Source organism: Hesperophylax consimilis, chromosome 20, assembly GCF_061612785.1.
Source record: "Hesperophylax consimilis isolate HC1 chromosome 20, BYU_Hcon_1.0, whole genome shotgun sequence".
Taxonomy (NCBI): Eukaryota; Metazoa; Arthropoda; class Insecta; order Trichoptera; family Limnephilidae; genus Hesperophylax; species Hesperophylax consimilis.
Window position 1 is genome coordinate 25,729,103 of NC_142855.1, and position 12,929 is coordinate 25,742,031.

The 12,929-nt window shown below is 36.9% G+C and overlaps 1 long non-coding RNA gene across 1 annotated transcript; it reads left to right on the forward strand.

The window, feature by feature from the left end:
* The first annotated feature begins 8,417 nt into the window (after positions 1-8,417).
* Positions 8,418-12,530, forward strand: LOC149414430 (uncharacterized). The gene is made up of 3 exons (XR_016304075.1): positions 8,418-8,430; positions 11,805-11,915; positions 12,495-12,530. It is a non-coding gene; the product is annotated as an uncharacterized LOC149414430 (long non-coding RNA).
* Positions 12,531-12,929: the final 399 nt, after the last annotated feature.

Consider the following 12,929-nt stretch of genomic DNA (forward strand, 5'->3'; position numbering starts at 1 on the left):
ACCGGGAATGCAAATCTCTGGACTGCCCCCCCAAATGTGCCAACTGCTGGGATTCTAATCAAAAGAAACAAAAAAATTTCCCTACGGATCACCTACCAAATAGTATAGCATGTAAGTTTAGAAATTATATGTTAAAAGTTGCCAAACAAAAAATTGATTACAATGCAGAATAAATTAACTATTTTAATTAAAATCAATAATTTAAATATTCAGCCTGACGGCATAGTGTTAAACAAGCCATTTACAAATCATGAGTCACTGCCGATTGCTTATCAACGGCGGCACTCTTATTTTAAATATATTCAGACGACAATAAACAAAAATAATAATAGAGGTGTTGCAGTACTCATTCTGACGAAATTCATTATTGTTAATATTTTAGATTAACCAATAATTCTTACAAACTGCATTAAAATTGAAATAAATATAAAAATGACATATGTAAACCTACCTTTCAATCATTACTCAAATAAATACTTAGGTATAGTAACCAGAGAGGTTGTAATAAATTATCATATTAATAGCACAGAATTTGAACTAATTATTTTATAAAACATTGCTTTAAGTAATTATCTAGAAGAAGATAATGAAGTAGATTTTTTAAGAACTAACGATCTACAACAGTGGATAAATATTAAAAAAAGTGATGTAGGGGAATTAATTTGTATTCATGTAAATATCAGATCATTATGTAAGAATTGGGATGTTTTGCATGTTTATTTAAGAAATTGTTGGGAGCGTATAGATATTTTAATGATTAGCGAAACAAATATACAAGCTGACCAAATTAATATGTATGAGATTCCGGGCTATTCAAATTACAACTATTGTCGTAATAATAAATCAGGTGGGGGCATATCGCTATATATAAGAAACAGTATGGTATTTAAACAATCACCACTAGAATCAAATTATTTTGAAAATGTTTTTGGTATAATTACTCTTCCAAATAAACAAAGTTTGAGTATATTAGCGATATATCGACCACCGAATCTTAACAAACTATCTTTTATCAGGGAAATTGAATCTATTCTGACGGATTTCATAGGCCTTCGAGACAATGTTTTGTTCTTTGGGGACACTAATATAAACTTGATGAATTTTAATGATCCTGTAGTAAACTCATATGAAAATATTCTTGCAAGCAATTATTTGATCAAATGCATAGACGGTGTGACGCGTGAAGCAATTGTTAGCGGGCGCATAACACAATCATGCATAGATCATATATACGTTAGGTACAGTAACGGGCTTAAAAAAGTGGACTCGCTATCAGCGTGTGTATGCGAGATTTCCATAGCAGATCACTATATGACAGCCGTTAATATTAAATATGATGTGCAAAAAGAACCATTAAAAAACATGAAAAAGATAACAATTTTGTCCCAAAAACATATTGATAATCACATCCGAGAAATACATTGGAATTTTTTACTTAATGAACAAGAAAGTACCTTTTTGTATCATCAAATTAAAAATAATTTCATTAATTTATATGAAAAAAGCACTGTGTCATTTTTTGAAAAACCAACCAAAAGACCACATGCGATCAAAAAATGGATAACTACAGATATTTTAGAGTTAATAAAAAAAAGGGATTTATTGTTTCGAAGATGGAAAAATTCTCCTTGTAATAAAACTTATGAAAATGAATACAGGTACATGCGAAATAATGTCAACAAATTAATTACTAAAAGAAAAAATTGTTATTTTAAAGATAAATTCAAACGTAGTTTCAATAATACTAAGCAAACATGGGATGAAATAAATAAATTGTTGGGAAGAAAAACTAAAAGTAATTGTGATGAAGTCATCTCACGATATGTGTTAAAGGAACAAACGGTGGAAAGTGTAACAAACCAATATGTAAATTATTTCTCAGATAGTATAAGCCAAATGTTGCACAGATGTGATTTTAAGGCATCCAATGTTAATCAAATAGAATTACCTCACAGTATGTATTTACCAAAGGCAACTCTCACTGAGATAAAAAATATTGTTAAGAAAATGAAAAATTCAAAATCCTTGGGAATGGACAACATAAGAATGTACGACATAAAAAGACATATAGATATTTTAGGACCTATTATAACGCACTTAGTTAATAGACTTATTATAGAAGCTGAATTGCCAAATGATCTTAAATGTGCTATTATTAGACCTATATACAAAGGAGGAAAGCACTCAGAAATAGGAAACTATCGACCTATCAGTATAATGCCTGCACTTGAAAAAATTTTTGAAAAATATATTTCCTTAAAATTAAATAAATACTTAGAAAAATTTGACATTATAGACCAAAAACAATATGGCTTTCAAAAGAAAAAAAGCACAGAGCATTTATTACAGGATTTTTCAAATTATATTAATAATGAATTAAACCATAAAAGACATGTTTTAGTACTATTTATAGATAACTCCAAAGCGTTTGATACAATTGACCCACAAAAATTATTAAAAATCTTAGAAGCAATTGGAATTAGAGGTAACCTACTTAATTTGTTTAAAAATTATTTATCTAATAGACATATATGTGTAAAAATATTAGAAAAAATGAGTGGGAGGAAAAAAATCTGTGCTGGAGTCCCGCAGGGGTCGATTTTGGGTCCAACCCTTTATATTATATTTGTATCAATAATGAAAAAATTATTTAAATATGTAAGACACTTTGTATATGCTGACGACACTGCTCTTGTCATATCTGATGAACAATTATCCATTGCGATTAAATATATGCAACATGACTTTACGTCCCTGATAAAATGGGCACATGACGCAGGTCTAATCATTAATACCAAGAAAACTAAATTGATGCACATACGGTCTCCACATGCTTCATTTCAGATCATGCCTAAAATAATTTCACATAACTTTATATGTATTCATCAAAACATTTTACAGCCATGTATGTGTGAAAGTATTGAACTGGTAAATGAATACGTTTATTTGGGGGTGACTGTTGATTGTCATTTCAAATGGGATTCACAAATAAACAAAACTTGCAAGCGGCTGAGAGCGATAGTGGGTAGGATATACAAACTGAAATGTTTCGTTCCGGTGAATATTTTAAAAATTATTTACCTATCACTCGCAGAATCAACTTTACGGTATGGTTTAACTACTTGGGGTCACTCTTGTAAAACTAATTTAAACCACCTGCAATCAGTACAAAATTCTATGGTGAAGTTATTAGCCCAAAAACATATTTTTTCACAGAGACGAAACATATCATTGTTGTATCGGAATTTAACAATATTACCGGTGCAGGCCTTATTATGGTACAAAATATTGATTCAACATATATCTGAGTCTGATTATAAAAGAAAAGTGGAACATGAATATAATACAAGGTTTACGAAGAATGAAGGAATGCTTGTTCCAAAATATAATAATAAATACGGACGGCGAACCCTAGAATTTAACGTGCCAAAAATGCTTAACATGTTACCCATTAATATAAAAAATTGCGATTCCACAAATAGATTAAGATATATACTGAAACAATGGTTACTAAATAGAGATAGTTTATATTAATTTATGTGTGTTAATTGTATAGTTATAGTAATAATATTATGTGTGTATGTATGTAATTGATCATTAACATCCTGTTGACAAACTGCTTTATTGAAGTTTAACGGGATTGTAACTTGAAAACCAATAAAAAAAAAAAAAAAAAAACCACTCACTAGATCAATATCTTCGGGTTTTTAGTACTGAGCCCATGGGTCCTAATGTTTGCCATAGATAAAAGTCAGTAACTGAAAAATATACGTCACTACTACACATACTCACCATCGACTAGGATAGAAACTATAAAAAAGGCGTAACCATAGACAATATAATTCTCATTCGGAGCCAACCCATTGGCTAGCCTAAAATCGGCCAATGACAGCGGCCTATAAACATGCATGAAGTTCGTGACAGCGGCCTATAAACATGCATGAAGTTCGTATTGGTTTGTGGAAAATATACGTCACAAGTCACCCATAGAGATTACCGTGTCTTTTTTTTCTGACCCACTTTTTTCTCGGAGTTATACCCCCCTGCATTATATTTATCATTTACGTAATGGGTGAGTGGTTCATTGAGAGTGGTATATTTATGGGTTCATTTATGCGTAATGGCCGCCGCGCAAGCTGCCAACCAATATGGTGACGTTCGAGTTGATCTAATTCAGGAAGTTTCAGGAAGCAAGCTGTCCGCTGTAAGCATAAAACTACTTTTATTACCAAACAACAACATTATGCCTTCATTTATACATATAATTCATGTCATGCCACTTAAAAAATAAAATGTCTGCTGTTATCAGTCATTGATATGTCTATTTTTAAATACGTGCACGGATTTTTCCATTCTGGGATACTTGCATTTAATTTTAGAATTTTAATGCTTTAATGGCCCCAAAAGTTGTGCAATCAGACACAGATGACGTGAAAATATATAAATATTAATTTATACTTGTGCAACCGAAGGAGAAGATTTTTCCTGGCAGTTTTAAAATGATTTTTTGTACTAATACAATGAACATTTCTAGGATCAAAATGCATTTATAACATAGATATCTGATATTTTCATTAATTAACACAAACCTCATATGTTTTTGAGGTCATTAGAAGATATTGAAGTGACCTATGACCTAGTAACCTTTGGCCATTGACAAGTCATTTTGTATTAGGTATTACTTCTAATCTGATGTACGAATGATATTCATCATTTGGTTGTGTGGCAAATATATAAAATAAAGGACACGGTTAGTACCCACTTTTATTAAAAGAAACACTGTATCAAATTAGATTACATTGAGTTGTATTTAATTTTCCGAAAATTGAAAATAATGCATTTAGTAGCTATTTCGTAAAAAACAGAAAAGAAAATTAAACCTAACCTTAAAAAGTTGACATCAACAAAATGGCCGCCAAGTAAAAAATCGGTTATTAACGAAATAACTATTAAAATGCATTATTTTTAATTCCTGGAAACTAATACTAATCATTATTTTCAATTTGATACCGTCACCCCGGGAATTATTTATTGGATAACCAATACCTCTGCCATAGATCACCCCAAGTGGTTCGCTATTTAGTGATTTAGCAGGGGTGCCAGGGTTCATTGGATGAGGTGTGTTCAGGATGCGCCTGCCCACCAGCTGCGAGGCGTGCCAGATCGGGAGAGGCCGGTTTGGAGAGACACTTTGAGCTCTCCAACTTGTCCGTCACTCGTGGACACACTACAAAGTATTTATTGGATAACCAATACCTCTGCCATAGATATCACCCCAAGTGGTTCGCTATTTAGTGATTTAGCAGGGGTGCCAGGGTTCATTGGATGAGGTGTGTTCAGGATGCGCCTGCCCACCAGCTGCGAGGCGTGCCAGATCGGGAGAGGCCGGTTTGGAGAGACCCTTTGAGCTCTCCAACTTGTCCGTCACTCGTGGACACACTACAAAGTATTTATTGGATAACCAATACCTCTGCCATAGATATCACCCCAAGTGGTTCGCTATTTAGTGATTTAGCAGGGGTGCCAGGGTTCATTGGATGAGGTGTGTTCAGGATGCGCCTGCCCACCAGCTGCGAGGCGTGCCAGATCGGGAGAGGCCGGTTTGGAGAGACCCTTTGAGCTCTCCAACTTGTCCGTCACTCGTGGACACACTACAAAGTATTTATTGGATAACCAATACCTCTGCCATAGATATCACCCCAAGTGGTTCGCTATTTAGTGATTTAGCAGGGGTGCCAGGGTTCATTGGATGAGGTGTGTTCAGGATGCGCCTGCCCACCAGCTGCGAGGCGTGCCAGATCGGGAGAGGCCGGTTTGGAGAGACCCTTTGAGCTCTCCAACTTGCCCGTCACTCGTGGACACACTACAAAGTATTTATTGGATAACCAATACCTCTGCCATAGATATCACCCCAAGTGGTTCGCTATTTAGTGATTTAGCAGGGGTGCCAGGGTTCATTGGATGAGGTGTGTTCAGGATGCGCCTGCCCACCAGCTGCGAGGCGTGCCAGATCGGGAGAGGCCGGTTTGGAGAGACCCTTTGAGCTCTCCAACTTGTCCGTCACTCGTGGACACACTACAAAGTATTTATTGGATAACCAATACCTCTGCCATAGATATCACCCCAAGTGGTTCGCTATTTAGTGATTTAGCAGGGGTGCCAGGGTTCATTGGATGAGGTGTGTTCAGGATGCGCCTGCCCACCAGCTGCGAGGCGTGCCAGATCGGGAGAGGCCGGTTTGGAGAGACCCTTTGAGCTCTCCAACTTGTCCGTCACTCGTGGACACACTACAAAGTATTTATTGGATAACCAATACCTCTGCCATAGATATCACCCCAAGTGGTTCGCTATTTAGTGATTTAGCAGGGGTGCCAGGGTTCATTGGATGAGGTGTGTTCAGGATGCGCCTGCCCACCAGCTGCGAGGCGTGCCAGATCGGGAGAGGCCGGTTTGGAGAGACCCTTTGAGCTCTCCAACTTGTCCGTCACTCGTGGACACACTACAAAGTATTTATTGGATAACCAATACCTCTGCCATAGATATCACCCCAAGTGGTTCGCTATTTAGTGATTTAGCAGGGGTGCCAGGGTTCATTGGATGAGGTGTGTTCAGGATGCGCCTGCCCACCAGCTGCGAGGCGTGCCAGATCGGGAGAGGCCGGTTTGGAGAGACCCTTTGAGCTCTCCAACTTGCCCGTCACTCGTGGACACACTACAAAGTATTTATTGGATAACCAATACCTCTGCCATAGATATCACCCCAAGTGGTTCGCTATTTAGTGATTTAGCAGGGGTGCCAGGGTTCATTGGATGAGGTGTGTTCAGGATGCGCCTGCCCACCAGCTGCGAGGCGTGCCAGATCGGGAGAGGCCGGTTTGGAGAGACCCTTTGAGCTCTCCAACTTGTCCGTCACTCGTGGACACACTACAAAGTATTTATTGGATAACCAATACCTCTGCCATAGATATCACCCCAAGTGGTTCGCTATTTAGTGATTTAGCAGGGGTGCCAGGGTTCATTGGATGAGGTGTGTTCAGGATGCGCCTGCCCACCAGCTGCGAGGCGTGCCAGATCGGGAGAGGCCGGTTTGGAGAGACCCTTTGAGCTCTCCAACTTGTCCGTCACTCGTGGACACACTACAAAGTATTTATTGGATAACCAATACCTCTGCCATAGATATCACCCCAAGTGGTTCGCTATTTAGTGATTTAGCAGGGGTGCCAGGGTTCATTGGATGAGGTGTGTTCAGGATGCGCCTGCCCACCAGCTGCGAGGCGTGCCAGATCGGGAGAGGCCGGTTTGGAGAGACCCTTTGAGCTCTCCAACTTGTCCGTCACTCGTGGACACACTACAAAGTATTTTTGAAACCAAATGTCCATATTAAGCGTCTCCCTATTTTCTATACATTCACCGGTCATACTATTAACATGAAGAGAAAAAGACAAACGTGGGCAAAATAATATTTAATTTTCCTAAAACTTTCAACGTCCCATGTGATAATCATTTATTTTTTTCCTAAAAATATTCCCTTCCCTTGCCTGTCCAACAACCGGGTGGTGGTATAGTTCCTCTGTCTTTACATTGTGCAGACAGGGGCACCCTTGTGAGGTATTACACCAAATGAAAATGAAGCAGGATAAGCAATGGGAATTTCTTTCTGTAGCTGGCCCTACAGAACTGCCCCTTAAGTTCTTTGCTAGCGCTTATTCCGATCAGCTCTTCTTGTCACATGATATCCGATTCTTCAACATCCCATTTCCACAGTCAAAATGTCCTCAAACTTAGTTTTGAAGTCCGTGTGAAGTGCATTTAAATGTTGAACGTCATTATTACCCTGGACGTTTTTCAAAAACAAGTTGGGGAACTAAATTCGCGGCTTCCAATGTGCAATGTTTTGCTTGAATATATTAATTCTGACGAGAAAAGGAACGTAGACTCTATTTATATACCTCAATTAACAACTTTACAAAATATAAAAATACAAATATCAAATAAGTAATTTCTCAGTCTATTATATTTGTGTTGGCTCTATTGTGTCATTTACAGAACTCCTAAATGTTGACTTGAGGTAAATGGGGGTCCGCTCGTATGTACCCCCATTTGACTCTGACATGACCCCCAGCAAGACGATATCGACCCCTGGGGGTCCATATAGACCACTTTGGGAACCTCTGGTTTACACTATCATTTAGAGAATTTCTTCCGGAAGGTTTATATATATATGTATATATATATATATATAATACATGATGTTATATTTATAGAAAGTAGAGAATGTTGGGTTACTGTTCCTAAGTAATAGGGCATTAATAATCAATTAAATAAATAGATTATAATTACAATGTGCTTTGTATTCGTTTCAGATCTCCTTTGCAATGCAGCGGATCATGTCTTTACCACGAGTACACCTCAGAGATCCTCATTTCTACTGGTAAGTCAATATAATACCTTTCTAGATGCGACCATATCTTTTTCTGTTTTACATTTGCCGTTAATATTGTATTCAATGATTAAATATTTCAATTTGAGGTTTTACTCCTAAACCTTTCCCTTACTGTGCTAAAAAAATCCACGCGTTCCGGTGCTGTGTAGTCAATACACATCTCTTAATAAGCGATTTAATATTCATGGCTAATCGATTATGTTTATTATATTTTATATCAAAAGTGATAATAATTGTAATTTAATTGCTGAAAACATGAAAAAACCATCGGCAGATGCCAAAGAAATTTGCGAGAGGTCCACATCTAACGACGGTCTGGCGGCTGGCACACACACAGCTGTGCGGTCAGTAGGTATCGATGGTCTAAATCAAAATACAACTGCGGAAGTGTGGATTTCTCATGTTCCCGCATAGCGAACTAAAGCGGGACATCAATAGCGTGTCATTTCCTCGCACACTCTTCGCGTAGCATTGTCACACGGTTGATTGTATTGGTGTATTTGTTTCCGATTTTTAACAAAAATCTCTGATTTTTATTTGAATTTGAAAACAATCTAAAATATTATTTTTTAATTCAGTGCATAAATGTATAACGGAGGAATACCTAAAATATGAACCCAGAATTTATTATATTTATAGAATTATTTAGATTGCATTTAGTTCAGTTAGAATCATTCAAAGAAGGCACTAAGTGTTCAATTCCCGTTGGCGGCATTTATTCTTACTCGGGAGATATTTTCAATTTGTATTAGTATTTCGGATGACTAATTATTGCTTATAATTATTTGTTATCCTTTATGCTATGCATAAAACCTTGTCTTATAAACGTTAGTTTATCATTAAAAAATAATCAATATAGTTATTGCCTGTATCATATCCTCCGCAAACTAGCTCAGAATAATACTCAAATATATTGCTTTATACTTACCTCTCAAGTCGTATGTTCTGCCTTCTTATCAATTGGGGTCGCTTGTGTGGGGACTAGTGAGGTGAATTTAATTTAATACATCTATTAATTATGAGTCTCGATTTTAATTGGGTTTGTCAAGTTTTAATACTAAATCTAAATTATAATTAAATCTACTTACATCTATAACTCAATCAACAATTTAGCATTAAACATAAATAAATGCCTGTTCATTCATTTTTTCAAAATAAGTAATCCTATTTTTTTTCAATATTCATTATGATGAAAATTTAATTTGTGTTAATAAAATTATTGATCTAGGCATTATGTTCGACAGTAAACTCACCTCTGTATGTCATATTAATAATACAGGGTGCGCCAGAGAAACTTACTTATTTGAAAAAATTCCCGACCGTTGAGTTGGGCAGGTAGAGGGGTGGGAGGGAACGCATCTGGAGGGGGACGTCCCCAAGTTTGTTTCCCATTCTCGTCAGTTGCCATTATGCTGTGGTCTAGAGAGCAGCGGGCATGAATTTGCTGCGACAACATTTCCCCAACCGCCTCATCTCTCTCTGAGGCGATCTCCCATGGCCGGCGCGCTCTCGGGATTTGACTCCATGTGATTTTTTTTATGGGGTTATTTGAAATCCCTTGTTTATGTCAATCGACCACGGACCATAGATCACCTGAAGAACAACATTCGCGATGCTATTGCCAATATTCCGATTGATATGCTGAGAAGAGTGGACGAGAACTTCAAAAAACGACTTAACCACTGTATGCACGATGAGGGTCGCCATTTAAAAGATGTAATTTTTAAGACAAAATGAAAAAAAAACTTGGTACATTGCATTTTCAAATAAAAAAAGAATTACAACAATAACTACAGTGCTTTTGTTTTTATTGAACTTTCAAATAAGTAAGTTTCTCTGGCGCACCCTGTATTATCAACAAGGCCCTAAAGACTCTTGGCTTTGTTTTGAGAGCTGCAAAAGATTTCAATAATTTAGGAACATTTATTATGTTATATAAAAGCCTTGTCAGATGCCAACTTGAGTATAACTCTACGTTATGGTCTCCATTTTTCAATATTCATTCAGATAACATTGAAAAGATTCAACGGAAGTTTCTAAGGTTTATAAATTATAAATTGCATATTCCTATACAAAACATAAATTACAATTACCTCTTGGATAAAATGTCTCTATTGAAACTTTCAGAAAGAAGAATAAGCACAGATTTAATACTGTTACAAAGAATACTACATTTTAAAATTGACTGTCCCGAATTACTTAAATGTATCAATATCCATGTTCCCAAAAAATCATGCTGACATTTCTTACCTTTTTACTTCAATAACACCAGGACACTAGCTTACCAAAATTCTCCGATTCCGACACTTCACAGTCTTTCTGATCTGGGTGATATATTTCATTTGAAAACTAATCAGTATAAATGTTGTATATTCTATCACTTTTATTCTTCTAGACACAAATAGACCTATGTACCCATATAACTTCTCCGCTTCTACTATTTTGTTTTGTTGAATCTTTTAAACTCAATTATATGCGTGAGGATTCATTTTTGCCATTATGTTTACATTCTTCTTTATTGTATTAATTTTTAAGTGTTTACTCTGATACAAAATGCTTGTATTTTTTTTTAAAGAAAAGCCCACTAGGGCGTGTAATAAATAAATAACTTAACAAGTTGTCATATGGTTCGAGTTGGTTCTGTGCGTTGGCTTTAGTAAGGCGAAGTCCTAGGTAGCAGCTTCTGCAGTTCTGTAACTCAGGCCCCCCGGCCGCGTCTGATCACCGCGCCTTATTCGCCTCACGCCCAGAATTACGTCGCCGGGTGGAGGATAACATATCTTGAAAATCACTTTCTCTAACTCGACGGTAACTTCTTCATCCACCGCCCAGAGACACACCGCTGGGCGGGGAGCGCGTACTTCACCACCACTCCTGTCTCGGTCTTGACTGTCTTCCTTCTAGAGCTCGTAGGACCTGTTGCTCTACCCCGCACTTCTCACTTCTTTCCTTACAATCCACGTCTGGCAACACTTTCTTTGTCTTTGGGCGTACACTGCGGCACTCAGTTTAACGTTCAAATTTATTTGTTACGAAATTTGATTCGTCACACTTAGTACCTTTTGATTCTAGACCTTTAGCATGCGGTCTGTCTCTATATTATACGACCATAAGTGCTGTTACAAATATGTACATTATAATTTAGTGAAACAGTAAATATAACTAAAATTTGCTTTTAAAACTATGCAGAAGAATGGTATTATGCTAATCTTGTATGTTATTATAGCCTTCTTGCAACTATATCGATCGAATAGTTCTAGTTGGTATGTTGAAGGTGATTAGACTCAATGAATCAGGGCTGTCTATAATTCCATTAATGTTTAAAAAAAATTTAATTAAATTGTGTTTTGTAATTTTTCTAGGTCGACGACCTTTACCGCCGTCATTCTGGTCTTTCCCGACTGAAACCGTCCATGGCTTGACATCATGAACTGCCCCACGCGCTCGCCGCTGTCCCTCAACGTGGCCTTCAGGTAACTATGGCAGCCACCTCCAGTCTGGAACCCCCTAGATAATAGTCATTGGATAATTTGTATAGCGCTGTTTTAGTTAAAAATCACCTCAAGGGCACTGTACAATTTATTATGAGTTCCTAGGCTCTATCTAATTTTATTATTTACAAACAAACACTTCAGATCAACACACTTGCATGACTTTCCACACAGAGGACACTATAGTTAAAACACTGAACATTGATTTTACATTACCTTGTTCATTACTATTCATTTTGCATTAATTAGAAAATTAGTGGCAAAAGTAGATTTGATATTTCTTTTAACCTCCAGGCAAATTTGTTTGCTTTTGGAACAACTCCTTTGTCACATAGCAATTGTTGTATCTCTACTACTGCCATGGTTAGAAATACATTTTAAATGGTGTTAGAAAGAAAAAAAACCATGCTTTATATTCAAATCTAGAAGTTAACCACAGAAGAATTAAGCTTCTTAAATTAAATGGAAACTTTTTATTACCCTCGTACATACGTTTTTAAAGCAATTTATTTGAAATACATACTTACTAATTTTTTTGTTGTTTTTTTTTTCTTTTTGCAGTTTTCCATATAAAACCTAATGATGCTGGAATTCTAAAGGTGTCTGATTGCTGGACGTTCCAAATTACCAGAGGTTCCAGATTACCTGTGGTTCCAGATTACCGAGGTTCCAGATTACCGGAGGTTCCAGATTACGGGAGGATCCAGATTACCGGAGGATCCAGATTATCGGAGGCTGCAGATTACCGGAGGCTCCAGATTACCGGTGGTTCCAGATTACCAGTAGTTCCAGATTACCAGTCGTTCCAGATTACCAGAGGCTCCAGATGACTGCGTTTCTGCTGTGCAGGCGCACACCGAACGGACACGGTAACTAATTTAAAAGTTCTTTCATCGAAATCGTCAAAATCAAAAGAAGAATACTTATCCCATCACAAGTCACCACTGATCCAGGAATGGTACCAGTGCAGTTCCGCTGAGATGAAGGCTGCAAGGA